Genomic DNA, 17597 nt, shown 5'->3' with positions numbered 1-17597 from the left:
GGGAAAGGGAAAGGGAAAGGGAAAGGGAAAGGGAAAGGGAAAGGGAAAGGGAAAGGGAAAGGGAAATGAAATTTCTGTTGGAAAAGCTTGTCCAACTGCCTGACTGCTTCAGGGGTGACCAAAAGCTACAGCTTGGTTAAGGGCATTGCTGAAATGCCTCTTAAACACTGCCAGGCTGGGGGCATCAACCATCTCTCTAGGAAGCCTGTTCCAGTGTTTGACCACCATCTCAGTAAAGAAATGCTTCCTAAAATACAGCCTAAACCTTCCCTGGCTCAGCTTTGAACAAGTCCTATTTGTCATATCACTGGATACCAGAGAGAGAAGACCAGCAGCTCTCTCTCCACTTCCCCTCCTCAGGAAGCTGCAGAGAGCAATCAGGTTGCCCCTCAGCCTGCTTCTCCCCAAACTAGACAAACCCATGTCCTCAGCAGCTCCTTATAGGGCTTCCTTCTAGCCCTTTTAGTAATTTTGTTGCTGTCCTGTGGATGTATTCAAATGCCTTAATTTCCTGTAAAAATTGAGATATTTATTAACAAATATCAATAATCTATAAACTTTAATAAAATATGAATACAAGAAAATAAAGTATTTACATTTCTTGCTTTATTTTGATACTATCAGTCATACTTCCTTGTCATGAGGAAGGAGTTATTTTTGTAGCTTAAATTAAGTGGTTTTAAATATGGAAGCTATTTTGGAGCCCTGGTCACTGTGCAATAGATTGTAGTACAGTAACTGGTATTAGCACCACCATTACAGGCACATATGCTTATATATAAAGCAGAATAAAAAATGTATTATCTCATTCAATTACTCTCTCAGAAACAGTAACTTTTTTTGTCCTTTAGGTTTTCACCCAAAGAAATCCTAAAAAAAATAGCAAATTTTATTTAACAAGTAAGTTCCCTGTATCTTTGTAAGCAGAACATTGAACACCCCCACTAACACAAAGACAGTTCATAATCCAGCAGTAGAGGAAATACAGTGGTGTTACTTTCGTGATCACTGCAAATTTATTTTATTACTTCGGACGTTTATTTTTCTTTTTTAAAAGCATATAAAATCACATTGGTATTAAAAATGCTATATAAGCTTTCATTTAATTTCATTTTATTTCATTTCATTTCCTAAGGATTTGACTCCAGCTGTAACCACCACTGGCAATATTCTTCAAAAAAAAAGTGGTCATTAAAGTTGGATTCTGATTTTATCAAATAACAAGCATATAAAGATATGAAATATTTTTAGTAGGATTTACTGGATATGCCATGCTTTTAAATGTCTAAATAATTTGCATACTTGGCCTTAAATATTTGGCCATTTACTTTCCAGCCTCCTGAAGCCAATACAACTTCAGTACATTTGTCAACACTTTCCTGTGCAAACTATAACCTTTGTGAGAAAAACATAAGCATGTAGGTAGGTGTGAGTATGCAAATTCACATCTCTGGACTACTAGAAGACAGGTAGCTTTTAAAGTCTATTTATGTAGAAATGACTGTTCTTCAGTCATTTTTCTTAAGCATCCATTACTGGCAAACACCATAGAGGAAGTACTGGACTAACAGGACCTTTAGTCTGACACAATATAGTTATTCTTATGATCTTAAAAATACTCAGGAAGGCTCAAAACTAGTATTTAGCACCAGTTATTATCAAAATCTTACTAGAAAGTCTGATTTTATTTTTTTTTCTGCAAAGAGAGATGAACTATAGTTGTTTCAACAAAAGTTCAGAGAAAAAAATATTTATTTCTTCAACAAATAAAGCAACAAGTTAAGCAAAGAACAGGTATTAAAGGATGAAGTTATTAACTAGGAAATTTTCCTCATATTTCAAAAAGTATTAGGCAAACAAAGCAGAAAAATTTCTACAGTTCAAGCAAACATATTTGAAATTTTACAAGTGTCTCTGAACTTGTCAAGAGAATCCAGAATCAGTTCTTAACAAAAGTATATGATAAACTTTATAAATGCTGATGCTGATGCACTTTAAGAAAGAGACATGTCCGGAAGTCTCAGTGAAGAGAAGTAACTTCTGTAAGGAATTCAAGCTTTCAGGTGCTTTGCTAGAGGATGACTAAAACAATAATCGTATTCTGGGATCAAATCTTAGATGAATAAACAGCACTTCTCGGATTTTTATGAAAATCTGGGTTTTTAGGGATAAGAAAAGAAACAGGGATGAGAGTTAACATGATTTGTAAAACTAATACTTAGTATTTAGAAATTCAGAAAAAGAATGTGAAATTGCCAATCACACAGAAGTGATGACTAGTTTGCTGTGACTCATAGACAGCAAATAATAAGAGCCTATGGAAAGAAAAAAAAATCAAATAAAATTTTGACTAAAAATTGCATTGTTTTAGTGATAAATTGACTGAAGAAATAATACTGGCCCTTTGGATTTTGGTGCAGGATTATTTCACTGAAAAATGCTGGACTATTCAAATTAACTTTTGTTAAGTTTATGTTTGTGTGAAAAATTTCATTACAGCAGGTAATTGGATCAAATCCAGTGCGTCAAGGAATTACTGGCCAAAACCATAAAATAACTCCCTCCAGAAATAGGTCATAGGTTGTAGAGATCCATAGAGTAGCAGAATCAGAAGAACATTCACTATTGGATATGGCAGACTTAACAATACCAATCTGTTTTCTAGTTCACATTTACAGGCTTGTACAGAACAATATCCACAAAGGCCCAAGAGATGCCCTATCACTTTACACCTGAGAATTTATGCAATTATTTTGACAAATCACTTTTGTTACATCACCGAAAAACAACTGATCCTTTTTGAATCCAAGCAGATAGATTTCTTAGTTTTCTGAGGAACTCACAGAATTTCCAACTTCAAGTGATGATTTTACCTCCATTTGTCTTACATTTTAAGCAAGTGAATTATGGGATCAATTAACATGAAATTTTCAAGCATAATACGATTAGAGAAAAAAGTCTTCTTGGTTCCATTATATTCACACTAATTTTATTTTTAGTAACAAATATATATTTAAAGACAAAAAAACTACACCATTATATTACTAGATTAATTAACCTTTTAAGAAGATCAAAAAACACTTATGCTGATTAAAGGGGTACAATTCTCTCAGTCCTGAAACTGCAATGTCATAAGAAGAGATGAAATCAAATACCAAAGCAAAACACAGTGAAGAGATTTAGACTTGTTAGGCTAGAAGGCCTGACTGGAATGCACAATTCCTTCCAAAAAATTATATAATTTTATATAAAATTATATAATTCTTATTTGTATTAGCAGGCAGAATGATTGCCATAATTTATTTAAAGTTTTGAATGCAAATATTTCAGTAAAATAAAATGTGCTGGTATAAATAATTTCTAGAGGTAGGATTTATATCATATGTGATGAACTATAATCAGTGTTATTCTTCAGCTGTGATTCTCAGACTATAGGTGTTCTTCCAGAAATCAGAGTTATTCTGTCTTAAAGGAATAGGAAATCATCTAATGGAAGCAGAAAAAGGACCAGCTGTGAAATGTGTAGCAAGTATAATTATAATTAGAGCTACACTAAAGCACTAGCTACTACAAAACTAGACACTAGGTTATATACAGTCAAAGAAGAGTCTAAAAGCAAATCGAGTTTAAAATAACTTTCAAAGAGATTCACTACCTACAGTGCAGCACTGACTACATTGAAGTAGTGGATGTTTCATCACAACAATTCTACTTTTATTTATATGCTGTGGTATTTCTTCTGTAATTTAAAAAATCAGTAAAACTAAGACACAGCTTCCTGGAAGCCACCATATTCCACCGCATCTCTATCTCACTCCTTCCCAGTCTTCTAATTGTCACATAATAGTGGTTTTACAGTAGTAGTAGTAGTTCCTTAACTTGTTAACAATAGTCCAGAGGTGCATTTTTCTGTGTATATACAGAAATTTGTAAGTATATATGTATATAATATGACAGTATGTATGTAACACAAACAAAAGACAGATATATATATTACACTATTCTTATTGTGATATAAAGATTCTTTTCGTAATCTTGACCTAAGTATTATGTCTTTATGTCAGGGAATAAGAAAATTTTTCACAGGGCAAGTTTGTGTCTACAGTCCCAGAATTCTTACTGACCTTATCAAAGCATGAGAAGAAGAAAATACACCGATGCATAATTGTTCCTATATACATTCACATTTCATTAATTATAAACAAAGAGGAGAGTTATCTTACTGAAGAGTTATACTCAGGAGCGTGAATTGGATATGCAAGCATACTAAGACATTGCAAATTTTTTGGATTCATATATTATTTACCAAAGAAAATCAAACATAAAATTAAATGTAAATGATAACAAATCAAATTAGTCTTTTTCAAATATAGATTAGATAAAATTAATTTCAAAAGCCATGCTAAGAAATCCCTTGGTTGAGCAGCTATCAAGTACACAGCAGAGTTAACATAATTCAAGTTCTTTAACAACACCTCCCCTGGCTTCTTTTACTGCAAAAGACATCTTTTAGGCAGACATCTGTTTTTCCTTCATGCAAACTCTGCATTTGGCAGCTGCAACCTTAATAGAAAGCCCAGTAATCTGGTCACTGACTATAACATAGTGACCAGTATATTAACAGGAAATTGCGTTATTAGACATTTAACCATGCGTTCTTTGATCCTAGATAAAAACTGAAGATTATTTCTACCCAGATTTGATTAAATTGTGGGACATGTTCTTTCACTGTGCAGACATAACTGAATTATCCTCCATCAGCTGACAAAATGCTACTGTGACTGACAAGGCAGACTGACAGCAGAAGTGGAGACTTGAATAAAGATCCAAGTGAGAACGGACCCCAGAAAGGAGGTTTTGGTTTGTTTTTTTTTTTTTTTAATATATAGTTTCTAATATACTGTGAGGAGAAAAAACCCCAAAATCTTAATTCTCTTCATTTCACATGTAAGCATGATCAAAGACTGCTGCTTTGAGGATAATTTGCCAGGGTTGTTTATTAGTCAGCTTCATATAGGCACCCAGAGGTTTGTGTTTCTGCCTGCGGCACATAGCTCAAATAGAAGTTGTCAATTTTGCTAAGTCTAACTGCTGCTAGCAATTGGGGAGGGAGAAGAAATAGCCCTTTCCAAACACCTGCATCACAAACAGCAATCTTAGAGGATGACAGAATTCAGCTCTTAAACCTGGAAATTATATTCAGTTCTAGAAGCATTGAAATGTGCTTTGGATTTAAGTCACCTACCAATGAGGAGAGGCAACAAATAAATGTGGGGAAGACATGATTTTTCTCCCATTTTTTCCCTTTCAATCTTCAGTATGATGAAAATGTGATCTGTTTGACACATAATTTTGGCTAAGATGCATGTACTACAATCTTTTGTTTTGTACTACATTTGCTTTGATGCCAAGTAGCATCAAAATTACTGGGTGCTGTAGGAAGTTACATGTTCTCCAAATTTATAAAAATCAAACGTCTCTTATGTACAGGGGTTTCTGAGTACTTTAGGTACGCAGTCTTCAAAACTAGAAATGAGGACAGCTCCGTAAGTCATCTATAGGTGTTCACCAAGACTGAAACTAAAGAATTATCAAATCCAAAAGGAAGGAGGCCCAATTCTGTTCTTAGTTACACAAAATAATTAAACAAACATATGAAACCTAGACTGATGCAAACTGAAGATCTCAAAAATGAAAGAATTAAAATTTTGAGTAATTTATTCCCACTGATGATGGACTCACCATAACATTTTTTCCTTTTATATAATATATAATGTATAATGTAGTGTTGTATTTATGTGGTTCTATGTTATAATTATATTAAATTCTAAGTCCAAATTATGTGGTGGTTGGGGTTTATTTTGTTTGTTTGTTTTAATGAGGCTATTTCAGGTCAGACCTTTTCCAAAGCAGATATACCAGGAACAAAAACAACTCAAGTGTTTACAGAAAGATTAAACAAACCACTGACACATCAACAGACAGAATATAGTAAAGGTTCAAGTAGTTCCAGCGTGGATGTTCCATAATCAAGTGTGACGTACTTTATAATGTAATAAATGGAAATAGTAGATTTAACCAATAACTAATTAATACTCTTGTGTAGATAGTGGGTTCTTCTGGGGGGTTGAGGAGTTTAAACTGAGCTGGGGCCATGGGAGGTACCTGAGCCCCGGGTGGGTGAGGGAAGTGGAATGGCTTGCTTTTGCTTTTGGCTCACCTGCGGCTACTGCCCTGAAACAGTTTGCTTTGGAATTTTAGCATCCTGAAAGGGTGCTCAGGGCAAGGGAATGTCCCTGGGAATATCCCTGGGTCTGAGTACAGGTGGCTGGGAGAAAAGTAGGAAGTGAAAGGCTTGCCCTAACCATTTTAATGGGGAAGTAGCTTGTGTGTCCCTATGAGATTGTGAACTATGCTGGCGATGGTACATGCCTTAGGCAGGGTCTCCCATGCCAGACAGGTCAAAACTGAAGGGTCATCCTACAAAAAGGACAACTCTAATTCTAAACCCGAGCAGATGGAGCTCGCTTAGCCCTGTAAGGCCATCCATCTAAGAGAAGGACACTAATTAAACCTACGTCCTGAGGACCTCACTGCCACTGTCCAAGCTCGCTCAGCCCTGGCAGATGAACCCAAGGAGTAAAGGGTGGGACCAGTTCTGCGCACGCTGCATCTCACCTAAAAAATCCATTGCGCAGGCTCAAGGGTGATACCCACATTTGTAAAGCCCTGTAGTGACGGGCGAGAGTCAAAACGTCAGGTGAAAGGTGCACTGGAAGCCGCAGACCCAACCCTGCATACAGGCAGTTCAGGACACTGGTTGCCTGAGACTGACCCCAGAGATGACAGTCTCTTTTGGCAGCATCCTGAATGTCTAAGCAGCCTTTTTCAAGGAGAGCACTGCTTGCTCCATCCGGAGAGGGGCCTAGAAAAGGTGGCCTAACCAAAGCTCACCTCTACCCTTCACCCGGTTGGTTAATCGCGGCCAACGGGCATCTTCTGATGTGATCAAACAAAGTGTAAGAAACAAAGGCATACACCTGTCTTCAAAGGTGTACCCAAATTGAGACTCGCATGCTGGAACATCAGAACCATGCTTGATACTACGGATGGTGGTTGTCCTGAGTGCCGTTCTGCCCTAATTGTCCATGAACTGTCATGTCTCAACATCAACATTGCTGCTCTCAGTGAAGTTCGCCTTCACGAGGAAGGCAGCCTTAGAAACATGGTGCCAGTCACAGACTCTTTTGGTCAGGTAAACCCAGAATTGAAAGGCATCTTTCAGGAGTTGGCTCCATGATTAAAAACTCTATTGTCCCTAAACTCAAAAATCTGCCGACAGGTCATTCTGATCGCATTATCTCCTTATGCCTTCCATTACACAACGAGCAACATGTTGTCCTCTTTAGTACATATGCCCCAACTCTCCAAGCTGACCCTGCCGAAAAAGATAAATTTTACACTGACCTGCGCCGCCTTACCCAGAAGATTCCCACAGATGATAAGATCATTATCCTTGGTGATTTCAATGCCAGAGTAGGAAAGAACTTAGAAGCCTGGAAAGGAGTTTTAGGGAGGCATGGTGTTGGAAATTGCAATGATAATGGACACCTTCTGCTAGAATTCTGTGCAGAGCAAGAGCTCACCATCACTGATACTATCTTTCAGCAGAAAAACAGTCTGAAGACAACCTGGATGCATCCTAGATCTAAGCACTGGCATCTCATTGATTATGTGCAACAGAGACGTTCGCATTGTCCATCACACCCGCATGATGCCTAGTGCAGAAAGCCAAACAGATCATTGACTTGTGCGCTGTAAACTTAACTTCAACCTTAAGTTCAAACCTAAAAGGGGCAGTATTCCAAGGAGGAGACTCCAAGTTAACAATCTTCAAACAGCCACAGTGAGAGACAGCTTCCAGGCAAATCTTCAAACTAGGCTCGAAAATCATTTTATAGATCCCTCTCCTGGAACACTTTGGCAACATATTAAAAACAGCATCCTGCAGTCCTCTGAAGAATCCTTAGGGTTCTCCTTCAAGAAGAACAAGGACTGGTTTGATGAAAGTAATCAAGAGATCCAGGAACTGTTGAGGAAGAAGAGAACTGCTCACCAAGCACACCTTGCACTGCCATCCTGTCACGTAAGAAAATCAGCCTTTCTTCTTGCATACAGCAAGCTCTAACAGAAACTCTGTGACATCCAGATCAAGTGGTGGATCAATCTAGCTGAAAAAACTCAATTATGCACAGATACGGGTGATCACAGTGGATTCTATGAGGCCCTGAAAACAGCATACGGGCCTACATACCAGATCCAAAACCCTCTACTCAGTGCAGATGGTCAAATGCTTCTAACAGATAAAACCTCCATTCTGAATTGCTGGTCTGAACACTTTCAGACTCTTTTCAGTACTAGCCGTGAAGTTCAAGACTCAGCAATTCAGTCCATCACACAACAACCGGTGAAGATTGAATTGGATATTGCCCCTACTATGGGAGAAACTCTTAAGGTCATACAGCAGGTGAAAATTGGCAAGGCAGCTGGGGTTGATGGAATACCTGGAGTCTGGGAACATGGCAGCCAAGCACTCCATGCTAAATTTCACGAGTTTGTGGTGCACTGTTGGGAACTAGGTGAACTACTATCAAACCTTCATGATGCAGTCATCATCACTTCGTATAAGAAGAAAGGTGATAAATCAGACTGTTCAAATTACCATGGTATTACTCTGCTCTCCATTGTTGGTAAAATCCTGGAAAGAATACCTTAACCCACTACAGCAGAAGGAATTCTACCTGAAAGCCAATGTGGTTTCAGAGCCAACAGGTGTTTGTTCTCAGACAACTGCAAGAGAAGTGTAGGGAACAGAACAAAGGTCTCTATGTAACCTTTGTTGATCTCACCAAGGCTTTTGATACTGTGAGCAGAAAAGGTCTATGGCAGATTTTGGAACGTTCAGGTTGTCCCCCTAAATTCCTTAAAATGATCATCTCCTTAAAATGATCCTGAGGATCAGCACGGCCAAGTCAGATATGGCGATGTACTTTCTGAGCCCTTTCTAATAACCAATGGTGTGAAACAAGGCTGCGTTCTTGCACCAACCCTATTCACCATCTTTTTCAGCATGATGCTCCAAAGGGCCATGGCAGACCTCGATGATGAAGATGGTATCTACATTCAATATCATACTGATGGAAGCCTATTCAATCCAAGGTGATTGAAGGCCCACACTAAGATTTTAATTCATCTCGTCCGGGAGCTGCTTTATGCTGACACTGCCGCTCTTATAGGTTAGAAATTCAGGAGAATTTTTCTTTCCCCTGCCCCCCCACTCTAGGAAAGATGGAGTTTGAATGGAAAGGGGGAAGGGAGTTAATTAGCCTTACAAAAGAACTAGCTAACCAGGTCACATTCCTCGTGGATGGCCCATCAGAGGCTGGGGGGAGAGGGGAGGAGTTTTGGGAGGGGGTGGCTGGGTCTGCTGGGAGGGGAGAGATTCAGACTGCTGGGTTCTCTTTCGGGGACTGTGACAGGGTCTGTGTTTGTGGCATTTGGAGAGAAGGCCTGGAAGCCTGTTTGTCTGGCGTCACGTCCTGGTCAGCCCTGACTGCTGGCCTCAACTTGCCTGGGAGCGGTCTTTTGTCTCCAGCCCGGACCTGCTGCGTTTTCATCACAGAGTCTCTGTGCTCGCTGGGAGAAAAGGAGGAGCTTTTGGGGCGCCGTCATCTGAGAACAACAGTGAGTCCTGTTTGGGGTGAACTGCTCTCCTTTCCCTTTCCTTCCATTGGGGGAAGGGTCCCCTATCTTCTTTTTGGCTTCTCCCGCGACCTGAGACCACCCCCCCAGACCCCTCTCCCCGCATGGTGACCTCCAGTGACCCAACAGCGCCCCCTGCAGGCCACGATTATGACTGCACTAAAGGACAGAGAAGTATTCATTCAGACTTTATTTTTTTCTAGGATTACTGTCTAGTTTTTTTGTGTTCTGTTACTGTTTTTGCCAACATACATATATCTTTTAATAAAGGGTTGTTATTTCTTCTGTTTTTTCCCACACTTTCTTGATTAAAGCCCCCTAATTTTGAATTTACAATTGCTGAGAGAGAGGAGTTTGGTCTATCTCATAATTCATCCTCTTTAGCAAACATTCCAGTCTCCTCAGACTAAGACAGCCGCCCTCGTTGCCCACACAGAAGCAGCTCTGCAGCATTTGACATCCTGCTTTGCAGACGCTGCTGAGCTCTTTGGGCTGAAAGTCAGTTTAAAGAGGACAGAAGTTCTCTATCAACCTGCACCTCAGGAAGTTATCCATCCATATCACTATTGGCAAATCAGTGCTCAAATTAGTCCAGCAGTTTAATTACCTAGGTAGCCTCATCTCTTTGGATGGTAAGATTGACGGAGAGATAGACAACAGGTTAGCAAAGGCATATAGTGCCTTCGGAAAGCTTCATAAAACAGTTTGGCAAAATAAACACTTGAAGAAAAGTACAAAGATCAGTATTTACAAAGCCATAGTGCTGTCTACTCTTTTATATGGATCTGAATCATGGATCATCTACCACCACCACCTGCAACCCTTAGAACGCTTCCATCAACGCTGTCTCTGTACAATCCTAAACATCCACTGGTCAGATTATGTGACCAATACATCTGTTCTAGAGCAAGCAGCAGTCACAAGTATTGAGGCCATGTTGATGAGAACGCAGCTGCGATGGGCAGGGCACATCTCAAGGATGAATGACCACTGCCTCTCTAAGATCTTGCTTTATGGTGAACTTGCCACCGGCTGCCGCAAGAGAGGAGCCCCAAAGGAGCTCCCTGAAACAACATCTCAGCCTTGGCCATATTGATCAACATAACTGGTCTACTCTGGCCTCCAATCAGGAGGTCTAGAGACACACCATCTATAACGCTGCTGATACCTTTGAGAATGCACGCAGGATCACCCTTGAGGAGAAAAGACAACGCAGAAAGAATCATGTTGTGCCGATACCACCTAAGGAGTCTTTCTGCTGTGCTTTTTGCAACTGGACTTGTCTATCTCACGTTGGCCTTTTTAGCCACCAGCGTGCTTGTAGAAAATGTAGGTAGAGCCCTTCCCAAATCTTCATTCGCGAAGCCCAGCCATGATGATGATGAATTAATACTCTTATATTCACAAATTTAAGCAAAATACACTCTATTTAGTCACTTTATATAGCCAAGAATGATCTTAATATCACAGCTCAATTTAACTGAACTTGGATCAAAATTACTAACCACAAAAATTATTCTCTGCTCTTGAATCTTTTAATAGACTTACCATATGCTTATCTAAAATAGAATAATTGGAATGTCAGAGTCACCCTGTGTTTTGTCAGAAAATACCGTGAATTAACAAGTCTTTGGAAACACTGCTGAAAATAACCCATTATATCAATCCGAATTGATATAGCAAGTAGAAAAGTGCTTAGTAACAAATCTATTATATATAATTATATATTATATATAAGCCCTTTTTAAAAAAAATAAAGAAGCATACAAGTTTAAACATAAAATTGTCAGTTTCATTTTTATATAGAATAATATAGGCTAAATCTTACCAAAGAAAGGTAGGCGATCTACTTCCAATCTATGAGGTCCAAACAAATATGTATCTTCTCTGCTGACCATCAGCCCAGGATCCAAGCAAAATGATCAGAGCTAGTGAAGTTTGAACTGACTCAAATGCAGCATGAGGCATGGGCAAGGGTCTCACATCATGAGGCACCAGTGACAATAAATGAACATGGGTCTTGACTGATGACCTAAGATCATTCATATTCCATTCTGGTGGCTTATTAAAACCTCACTGAAGTTAAATTGTAAAGAATTGGCTGGGGTTTGTTTCTTTGTTTATATTTTAATTCAGTAGTTAGTATAACAGAATGCTGAAGACTAATGCAAGAAAAATCTCGTTAGGGCACATTTTTTTCTTTCTCAGTGCTCAATACAACAGCTATACTTTGCATTTTAAACATTATATGTTTTCCTCTCTGTCTTTTTTCTGACTCTTAGAGCTCCTTTGTGCACATATAAAGTGTTCATCTCTATAGTACAAGCAAGTACAAGCAAGCTGAATACCTCCCAGGTGGAGTGTCTGAAACACAGAATAGCTTGAGTGAATTATCCATGTATAGTGGCATAGAATATTAAATCCAAGACCTCTTATAACTGTGTCAGCTTTTCTCTTCCCTTCCAACTCTCTCTCTTGCTGAGGAGAATGACTAAATCCTTAGAATAGAGTTCATTTGCTCCTAAAGCAGTAAAATCTTCTGTACACTACCACTACATATCTTTCCTCTAATAAAAAAAACCATTTGCAACACAAAGCCTGACTGCAGGAAAAAAAAGATTACTCCCATTATTATATTACTTATATTTATTCTCAGAGATGTGTAAGGGGTATTTTACTGGATACATGGCAAAATTTGATAGCATTATTAAAAATTACTTGGCACAGGGCTAAGGACTGAATTTTAAGAAAGATACAATTAAAAATATCTACTTCTGTAAATATAGATAACTTTTTCTAATAGGTATCTTGTATTCCCCTGCATTTTGTATGTTATTTACCATACAGAATAAACTTATAGATTAGATCTGTGTCATTAGGACACAACAGCATAGATAATATGCTCTGTCATTTAGTATATAAAAATGCATGCTATATTAATTCAATCTACTATGGGTACTCTACTGAAATACTGAAGTTCCATATTTCCTTTTATGATGAAACCTATGTTTAAGGAATATTAAAATAATAATACGCATTTGGAGCCTTTTTGTTTTGCTTTGTTTGTTTTGGGGTTTTTTTTTCTTTGTGGTTCGTTTTTGTTGTAGACAAAACCCCTGAAGGTGATAAACAATTTGCTTATATTTGCAATTATACTTTCGTATTGAAAATATCCATCTTGTCTGCATCTGTCTGTGTCCCAAGGATAGTAATAAATTAATGCATTTCCACTGCTTTACTTAGTGATCTTAAATATACAAAGGTAGTCTTTTGGTGTATTATAGCTTGACCTTTATATAAAGTTTGTTTTATCACAACTCGTGGAAATACATGCAGTTATCAGAGGAACTGGAGTCTGCTAGAAATTTTTTATTTTTCAGCTACATTTTTAGGAACTTCTGAATTATTTGCTAATGACATTTATGCTTCCACAAGTATAGGAGAACACATGGAAGTATAAAATTTATTCAGACCCTGAACAGGCACCTCAACACAACTGAATTATCCAGAATGAACCTTTACAGAAATCAATTTGATACCATGATTGTATATAATTTGCAGAATGACAGACGCTATTGATTTAAAGTTAGAGTAACTGGGATAAATATGACATAAAACTGTCTCATACAAAAGGATCTCAAACATTTATCAAACCAATTTGATACCACAAAGGTTTATACAAGATCAATGCTTTCTATACGCAATGGCGTGGTTGTGACTGTAATTCAATACTCAGTGCTTCACACACAGCATTGTTTTCTCAGAAATCCACAATGCCTGAAGCATTTCTCCAATTCACCAGAACTGGATGTTCCACTTAAAGTCTAAATAAGGTCTAAAATAAGCTCTGAAGAGGACAGAAAATAAGCTCTGAAGTGGAAAGAAAATACTTGAGAGCTCATCCACATTAAAAAACTCTCTTGTACAGAATCCGCTAGGCCTGAAAAATAAAGCTGTAGAAAAAATATTGAGAACACTTCTGGACTTGCTGTTAGGAAAATATAAAGGCCAGAAGAAGATCTGATAATATCTAGTCAATTCATAGATATATGCACATAAACAGTCCTCTTCACACAAATTTGCTGAACTTCTTGTTTTATCTTTTAAACATTGACATCCTATGATTTTCGTCCTCAGTTACAGTTGGAGTTGGAACTTGTAGGCTAACTAACAACACAAAGTAAGCTAGCATTTGGGATGGGAAATTTTTAGTGTTAGTGTTCTCCAGCTTGAATAGAAGCCCTAGAGACAAGAAGCAGGAGTAAAATTGTGACCAAATTAAAAGGAAAAGCCGAAAGGTCAAGAAAAAGAGTTATGAAATCTCTGGCTAAGGTGCACAAGCGGAGGTGAATACATGTGGCAAGGCCAGATACAGTTTGAAGGCAGGTCAAATGAGAGGAATGCCACAGGGTCCCTCAGCTTGAATCAGGCATGACAGAATAAAGGCTAAGAAAGTCAGTCAGAAAGATGGATCACCATCAGTGTAACAGAAAACAAGATTAGGAATAAGGATGAAGGTAAGAACTAAGTTAGTTGGGAGAACATAGTGCGGAAGCTGATATATAGATCAGTACAGAGCCAAAGACAGGTGCAATAAAATAAAAGCTGAAAAGAATATAATCCAGAAACTGGCTGAATAACAGTGTGAAATAACTGTGATTCCCTTATACATTTGCAGGAAGACAAAGTCAGGTGTATAAGCCAGTCCTCAACTGGGAGGAATTTGCTAGACTGTCAGCTGCTAAGATTGCCAACTGAAGCTATCTGAAAGGCTGGCAGTTGAGTTAAAGCCTGATAGAGAGAGTCTTTAAATGGCACACACCTTTCATGTTCCACAACGTGTTGCAGAATTATTCTTCTGAGAGCTTCTTTTTATTACTGTAATAAATAATATCCTATTATTAAACTCACTGCAAAGTATGATCATGTTTCCTATTAAGGTCCATACACTGGCTTCCTTATGAGAAAAAAAAAGGCCTCATATTAACTACTCATTCAAAAGGATCTTTGGATTACCGTACACAAAAGATTAGGAGCAAAGAAGCAGGCAGCAGGAAGTCTGCAGAGAAATTTTGTCCATAGAAATAAAGGCAAAGTTTCCACTCACTTTAAAGTTTGGCTTATTGCCTTGCTGATTAACTCATCTATGCAAAAGAGTTCCACAGGCCATGATGTAATTGAAAAACTGTTGGACAGGAAATGTCCAGATAGTATTGGACATGATGGGTGCATAGTAGATTAAAAGTTATAGCAGTCAGGAAGCAGCAAAGGCAAAGCAATACTTCATAATATGGAAAATGGCTAAATTCCCAAAGTGTTCATTATGAAGAAAAGCAAGGAAAAACTGCCATGACTCTCATGTGATTTCTCCCAGCTAGAAAAGTCTGTTACTTTCATTCAATCATCAGCTATTAAATGCAGTTAATTATGAGAATTAGACTCCTGTATTTATGATCCTGTTTGTTCATGTACCATTTGAGAGCTGGAACGTTAAAATTCTGAAATTATAGAAGTATAGAGATAAAAAGTGTTTCATAAATCTAGATTCTCATTGCTCCTGTCCTACAGAATCAAAAGAAATGAAGAATTCTAATAAATACTGCAGTTCTAAAATGTAGGATTTTTTTAACTGGTCTAAGTCATATCCCTTTATATGCTCTGTAGAAAAGAAACCGAAAGTTAACATAGAAATGGGATGAAAGAATCTACTGATGGTTCTTTAGTAAGGCAAAGTATTTACCTCCTATGACTTAAGGAGAGACAGGACAGACAAAACAGAATATGGAAATTCTGATACAAATATGTCAATAGGAATCTATCCTTTATTAAACTTAGGAGTTCCTCTGTGGTTTGAATCAGATTTGCTATCTCAGAAGAGTAGTGATGTTATTTTCCCTGAAATATTTTCCCCCTTAATCTTCTAGCTATAATCCAGTTGATTTGTGATCTTTCTCTTAGTGCATCCTGCAGGAAGCCATTACTGTGAGACAATACTCTTCCTTCTCTCCACTACACAGGAAGGACATTTTGCACTGATGACAGCAGAGTCAAACCCACCGCTACAAGACATGTTGGGCTCTACATCTAGTTAGTGTTGGGAAATCCCAACCCCAGCTCCTGTTATTTTTGGTGGGTTTCCAAACTAAGGCTAACAGAAATATCAGTTGAACTCTGAGACTTTCAGTCTCCATCATCAGAAGAATTTTCAGGATCTTCTGCTTCCCATTCATCTCAGCCACTCACAGGACATGAATAATCAGTTTTACCTTTCTTTCTACCAGAACAGACAACTATTTCTTGTAAGCTCACTGCCCACAGAGACATTTATAATCTAGCAGAGGTATCCTGTATTTTTCCATTTCAACTAAAGCATAACAGTTCACAGTGGAGATGGCCATCTGCACATGCAGAGCTAGTATTCAACTCTGTAATATATTCATATATTAATTAAAATATTAGGAATTTCCTCAGTTTTAATTACCGAGGAGCAGATCCAGAACAATAGAGAAAACAGTTACTCATAAACAAGTTGAATTGAATCTGGTTGGAATGCAGAGGCTTTTACTGCCTCTTCCACAAATGTCCTTGAACTACATTTTTTGAGAGGGAAGAAATGTCACTGCTATGAAACCAATGCAGTATCATAAGAACATACGTGAGGAAAGATTGCTTATATTTGAAATATAGTACTGCTTGCTCAGCTATCTTTGTGTCTTCAGTCATGTCCTCATTACAAAAAGATCATTTGGGGAAAACAGAACTTTACCAGTACCTCTGAAAAAAAGGTAAAAAAACCACCAAAGAAACCAAACTCCAAAACTAAGCAAACAAAGGACAGGCTCAGAGAAAGAAGATGCACCAGATTACTGATTTCAAGCACTGATCTGGACAGGCAGGATCAAAGGGCTGAGACCATGGGTATTGAGGTTCAACGAGGTCAAGTGCCAGATCCTGCTCTTGGGTTGCAACAACCCCAAGTAGCGCTACAGGCTGGGGGAAGAGTGACTGGAAAGCTGCCTAGTGGAAAAGGACCTGGGAATTGTCATAGGTTTTTACTCGTTCTAAAAAACCAAACACGAATTTTCTTTCCCCTGGAAACGGGACACATTTCACTTTTTGCCTTAACAGAGGCAAGGTGCATGTGTTGGAAAGGCTCTGAGGTTGTTTTGCTCTCGATCTGGTCATCTGGCTGTTCTCTGGCCTCAGCTTGCCTATGCTCTGTTCTGTCCCCAGCCCGGACCTGCTCGGATTTCATCAGAGAGCTTCGGCCCATCCTGCAGAGGAAATTTAGGGAGGGGGTAGTTTTTTTTTTTCCCTCCTCTGATCCCATGTTTTGGCAGCAGTTGGTGCTCGTCGACGAAAGGGGGGAGTCCTGGCCACAGCCAGCTGCAGACAGCACGAGTTTCGTGGGAAGAACTGCTATTCTTTCCCCTTTTCCCCTTCCCCTCCTTGGTGAGCGGGAATCTCCATTGTTGGGTCCTGTGAGCGGGGCCTCCATGTGGGGACCATCAGAGCCCAACAGCGCTGCCTGCTGACCACCACTGAGCACTGCAGGCTCTGCTCCTCCAACAGCGCCCCCTGCCCACCATGGTTAGAATTGCACCAGAGGATGGGAAGTACCGAACTGTTTCCTTTTTGAAGAGGACTTTTGGATACAGGATTATTGATTAGCTGTTTTTGTGTTCTTTTGTTGTTCTGCCAATACACATATATCCTTTAATAAAAGGTTGTTATTTTCCTTTTTCCATACTTCCTCAATTGGAGCCTCTTAATTTTGGATTTACAATTGCTGAGAGAGAGGAGTTTGGTCTACCTCATAACTCATCTTCCTTAGC

The 17597-nt window shown here is 38.6% G+C and overlaps 1 protein-coding gene and 1 long non-coding RNA gene across 4 annotated transcripts in view; one reads left to right on the top strand and one right to left on the bottom strand.

Annotated features, from left to right (window-relative positions):
- The window catches only part of LOC108495432, a 14815-nt gene extending 14533 nt beyond the window's left edge, over positions 1 to 282 (top strand). The window contains exon 3 of the long non-coding RNA XR_001874119.1: positions 259 to 282. This is a non-coding gene — a long non-coding RNA (uncharacterized LOC108495432). The remainder of the gene's footprint in view (positions 1 to 258) is intronic.
- The window catches only part of RAB3C (RAB3C, member RAS oncogene family), a 127343-nt gene that overhangs the window by 71478 nt on the left and 38268 nt on the right, over positions 1 to 17597 (bottom strand). The window lies entirely within an intron of this gene.

The sequence above is a fragment of the Lepidothrix coronata genome, unplaced genomic scaffold (genome assembly GCF_001604755.1).
Source record: "Lepidothrix coronata isolate B3197 unplaced genomic scaffold, Lepidothrix_coronata-1.0 Scaffold31, whole genome shotgun sequence".
NCBI classification, from domain to species: domain Eukaryota; kingdom Metazoa; phylum Chordata; class Aves; order Passeriformes; family Pipridae; genus Lepidothrix; species Lepidothrix coronata.
The sequence above is the reverse complement of the archived record's forward strand: the minus strand, read 5'-3'. Positions and strand labels throughout refer to the sequence as shown.